Here is a 5,784-nt window from a genome sequence, read left to right as displayed (position 1 = left end):
CGATGGAAGGTGAAGGTAGTCAAGGAGACATATCTATAGTGTTGTGTTACGATGGAAGGTGAAGGTGGTCAAGGAGAGATATCTATAGTTGTGTTTTTCACAGTGGTGGTGGTAGCAAAGTTGATCAAACACCACCCTGGGGTATTCATGTACGCTGATGTCTAACAAGTTAGTTGCAAGTAATTGGCAAGAAACAGCAGATCCTAGAACTGTTAGCAAAAAATAAAATGGAACAGAAGCAAAATTAAGTGTTGAAATAAAATTCTTATTTATAAATAGATAGTGTATTTCTTGAAACACAGCCTGGAGCAAGAGTAATAATCATGCTGCATTAGTTTGAAGTCAGACTGAAACCATAATGCTGAATCTGATAATCCCAAGGTTCATGTATTAGTGATCGTTCCAATACAAGCCTCCAGTTCATACTAACTTGAACAGGTCTCTGTACCACTACCTGACTTGATTACAACTACACTTAGAGAAGTGGTAACATGGAAGCAAAATCAAACAAATATAAACTTTCTGAAGACCATTTTGGGACCTTTTTTTTTCTAAAGTAAAAGTTTAAGGAAACTTTTCACTTAATGTTCACAAGAATGGTAACTAATCTATATGCAAAACACTTTACTCAAATAAAGATTTTTTTCTAATTATGGAAGGGTAAAATATAAGTGTTCTCTGAACTGCAAAGTGTCACTTTTTTTCCCTGTTGTTTGAAGCAAATACATATTTAGTATTTCCAGCCTTATTTAGTTAGTAAAGTGAATTTTTTATACTCATGTAGAATTTTCATAACGTTTTGTGAATACAAATTTCCAGTTGTGTATGCAAATTTGATAATGTTGGTGAAGTGATGCAGTTCACATCCTTTTGTTCTTAGTAATTCCCATATGGGGTCAAATGCAGTCTCTCATGTGAAGGATTACTGTAAAGCAAAATATTCAGTTTGAAGGAAGACAATAATCTTTTCCACTGACAGGTCAAGTGGTACCTTGATGATTTTTTCCTTTTCTATTGGGTTGCATATATGCACTGAGAGTTAAGGAGTTACAGACCACTGTATTTAATGCTATATCCTATTAGTCTGGAACAAATCAATTGAAATTACAAGCTGCAGTCTGAAATGAAGCTAGACTTCCATTCAAAGTTCTAGCCATTGTTAGAGTGCACTCATCACACTATGTTTTAATCTAAAATAAAGATTACTTTTCAATATCTTTCTACATTGTTCTGGCTTATTTGCTTCAAATGTAGCCAGAGTCAGAGAATTTGGATATAACTAATTATAAATATTTTATAAAATCTCAAATTATTTGATGTTACTGCCAAGTTTGAACAAAGTTGAGACTCTGAGGTTCTTATGAGTTAGGTGAAGTAGACTTCTTCCCCTGATGTTCAAGGAATATCGTTTTTAACTTTTCAAGCAAGTAACTACTCGGAGTGGCTAGACTTAAGGAAAGACAATGTAATGTCTGATGTTAAGTTTGGATGGCTTAGCACTTGATAGAGGAGCTACTTTGAGATTGGGATACAGTTATGGCTGACATTTCAACCCAGTGGAGGGATGACCTATTCATTAGGCCGACTTCAAGGATCAAAAGAAGGGACCCATGGAGAACTTGACCACTTACAGTGATGATTTGCAATGTCTATATAGGAAGACGTATCCCACTATGGCTTTGGCAGATTTTGAGAATGACCTCTCGGAAAAATTTGTAGAGGGACTGTCAAATGAGATGATGTAGCATCACTCGATTTTGAGAGTTACTCTTATCCTAGTGGAGCCAGTATATATGTATAGCACCTAGGTTTGAATTGGTAACTTCTAGCAGGTTGCAAAAGAGGACAAAGTCTGTTGTGGCTTTCCGTCGTCCACACTTCTCCTAAGGCAACTGTATTGTGCCGAGCTTGTGTTTCTTAACTAGCCATTGACACATCCACATGCTGCAACACAGCACTGCTGGTTTCCAGTGAGTGGGCAGGGCTTCCCTTGATTTTGTGCCACATAAAAATGCCAATGATTCCTCTACCTAGATGCTGCTCTGAAAAGGAGAACTAAAGCATATGTATTATGTGTAGGCTAATAGGTCAGGTCACCTTAGAGTGAACTGCCCATAGGCTAGACAACCAGTGGCACATCAGGAGTGTTGCTGGCAAGTCATGACAGGCTCCAAATCTAATATAGCCAAAATCAGGTTTGGATATTGAAATAGGAGGTAAATGGGAGTTTGCAGTAGTCAGCTTGCATCCAAAGGTTTGATGTTCAGCCCAACTCTTTCAGGCCCAAATGGTGCTTGATATTTGCCAATAAAAGGATGTGGGTGAGTTCCTAGTTGATATAAGGACAGTGGTTGGCCTTGTTATATATCTGGTAATCTCAATGAAGTCATCACTCTGGCCAGTCAATATTGATTTTGTTCTGATGAATTTGTGATCCACCAGATTATGTGAATGTAAAGGTACATATTCAACTAAAACTAGATAACCTCCCCAACAGGATGAAAGTAGTTGTATCTTATCTTGATTCTAGTATTGAGATCTTGGGGTGGACCTGTTGTGGATATTGTCAGTCAATTTTGCCAGCACAATTGGTAAAGTGTTTTTATCAGAAACATCATCTGATACCTACGATATCAGTCCCAAGAACAGTGGACTGCGCATGTGTATAATGAGGAAGAATTCACAGTACTTCTGAATACACAAGTGGTGTTTCATGTTATACTATTTGTAAAGCCTAGTGCATTGTTGCTGTGTAATGCAGTGATGGAAAAAATAAATGATGTTTATTGTACAGAAAGAAAGCAACATTAACTTGAACAGTTATTTGTCTGAAAGCTAATATAGTTTTATTATTATGAACATTTGGCTATTTATGTATCTGCTGGCATAGTGAGCAAAATGGAGTTAACCAAGCTAGTGGTACCTCTGGTGTTGCACCATGTCTGAGGGTGCATACATGGCTACCAGCACAAGCCGAGGATCCTGCTGGCATAGTGAGCAAAATGGAGTTAACCAAGCTAGTGGTACCTCTGGTGTTGCACCATGTCTGAGTGTGCATACATGGCTACCAGCACAAGCCGAGGATCCTTGTTCATGGTTATGCAAACAGTCTAGATTCTTCACCGTGGCTGAAACTCGGTGAGTTATTTGTTGAATCTGCTAATGTGTTTGTGAGACCAGTTGGGTTGACCAACTATAACTCACCAACACATATAAACATAAGACACGTCCAATTATACATCTACCAGGTAGGCTTCCCTGGAGTGCGAAAGATATAGCTATTGCCGATATACGGCAAGTATTAAAATATGGAATCCTACAATCTTCAGAGTATACATGGTCATCTCCATTAGTGGTTGAAAGGGATAAATTATAGAAAACTATACAATGCTATGCTCTCCTAGTCTGGATAAAAAGTTAATCCATAAAACTAGACTCCCAGTAAAAGTGCTATCCGTTATTAGAGAACGCTTGTCACACTTTGTTATATATTCATTTTTCAATCTGTTTCCACACTGTGCCTGTTCACTTTCTTGTTTCTAACTCGGTCACAGTCAGATGTGATATTTATTTTCCATTTCACAGTGTGCTTACGGAAAAGGAATCTTAATTTTTACCTAGGGTATGAAAACATATTTCAGTAGCTGGAAATATCGTTTTTTACCTTAAATCAAGAAAGACAAATTACATCCAAAACTAAGTGTGCCATATTTCAATGCGATATTTTTCTTACAGTATATAAACGTATGTAATTAGGGCAACTTTAAACACAACGTTAGTAAAAACCATTTCTTACATATCCACCTTCTAATATATTATAAAAAATATAAAACTCAGTCTATCATTCGATTTATCACATGTAACCAAGTTATTTTAGTTTATGGAAATTCCATCCCTCATCTGTAAGTCTTGGCAACGACAAATCCAATCAATTGATCAAATTCGTGGCAGGTCTTTAGGTATAAAAATCTTTCAGGTCTCGGAATTAATTTCTAGAGCCTCGAAGACAACCCAGGGTGATCAGAAGTTTTTGTTTTCCTTCACCAAGGCCTAAGACTAGGCTTAATATATATTATACGTAGGGTGTTTCGAGATGTTTACTTTCACAGTGATTCTATACTTATCTAGAAATTTCAAGAATATCCAACGTTGATGCCACCAATATATTTTTATAAATTATTTAGCCTACGAGTTGTTTAAAATGTTAAATAAACGTGAAGCCCAATTTATTATTTGATTTACTACTCGTCATTGAATTGAACCTGTTATGAAATAACATGAGAAAATGCCAATTTCATACCACTAAAACTTCCTATGATTTGGATACTTCTTTAGGCTGATCAGAGGGCGTAACCCTCTACTGGGCCGCCAGTTTCCTTACTGGAAATGAAATGACATTAAAACACACAATGAGCTAGTTATGATGTGGCTATCAAAACCCGATTTTTAGCGTTAGAAGCTGTCAGCTTTTCCGCTGACCCACAAGTCGGGACCTAAATATTATAACAATGTATAATACTACGAGTTACACATTCAATTACTAGAGGGCGCAACCCTCTGTTGGCCTACCAGCCTTTGTGCTGGAATATAATGAAATGAAAACACACACACAAGAAAAACATTACTGTTTATAAAAACGACTATAATAATCAATTATTTTTATCTTGGTGGCCACCAATTTACAACAAACTCAATGTTCAGTCAGCATGTTGTTGTATAGCTTACTCTGGAAATGAAGGACGCACAGAAAGTTGGAGTGTAACCCAAAACAGAATCATGTTTCTTTCTCCTACAAGAATCACCCTGTGTTCGTTAAATGTGTAAGGATAGGGTAACTTTTACCACAAGCATACTTATTTCTTATAAGTACAAGATATAACCTCTCTAAAAACAGATTTGGCAGAAACTGTATTACCAAATTAAAGTTAATAACAGGAAGAGGCGGGAAACAAAATTTCACACACATTATTCCACAGTACAATATAACAATAACTGTGATTTAATTCACGTTACACTTTTGTTTTATTACCTTTATGAATCAATTCACTTTCGCGCGATACGATAGACACATTCTTATTAATAGTTTGGTTGGAAATTTAACATAATCTTAAAGTGTTGATGAATAAAGATTCTTTAATCCTGTAATCTCCCCTCACGATCAGTGATTGAAGAGGAATGCCAGCGTTCCATGCGCGCTCTTGTACAGATGAAAGAATGTCGACCGTCCTTTTCTTCATTTCCAAAATAAATATAAAACCGATTTATTGTGCTACTTTTGACATTATTACCTTGTTCCGTTTCTACCTTTACGTGAACAAAAGTACCACACGTTAACTGTAACACTTCATGTAAAGGTAGATTACGGAACAAGGTAATAATGTCACACGTTAACTGTAACACGTAAAGGTAGATTACGGAACAAGGTAATAATGTCAAAAGTACGTTAACTGTAACACTTCACGTGTGGTACTTTTGACATTATTACCTTGTTCCGTAATCTACCTTTACATGAAGTGTTACAGTTAACGTGTGCTACTTTTGACATTATTACCTTGTTCTGTAATCTACCTTTACATGAAGTGTTACAGTTAACGTGTGCTACTTTTGACATTATTACCTTGTTCTGTAATCTACCTTTACATGAAGTGTTATAGTTAACGTGTGCTACTTTTGACATTATTACCTTGTTCTGTAATCTACCTTTACAGGAAGTGTTACAGTTAACGTGTGGTACTTTTGACATTATTACCTTGTTCTGTAATCTACCTTTACATGGAGTGTTAT

Source organism: Limulus polyphemus, unplaced genomic scaffold (genome assembly GCF_000517525.1).
Source record: "Limulus polyphemus unplaced genomic scaffold, Limulus_polyphemus-2.1.2 Scaffold10121, whole genome shotgun sequence".
Taxonomy (NCBI): domain Eukaryota; kingdom Metazoa; phylum Arthropoda; class Merostomata; order Xiphosura; family Limulidae; genus Limulus; species Limulus polyphemus.
The sequence above is the reverse complement of the archived record's forward strand: the minus strand, read 5'-3'. Positions refer to the sequence as shown.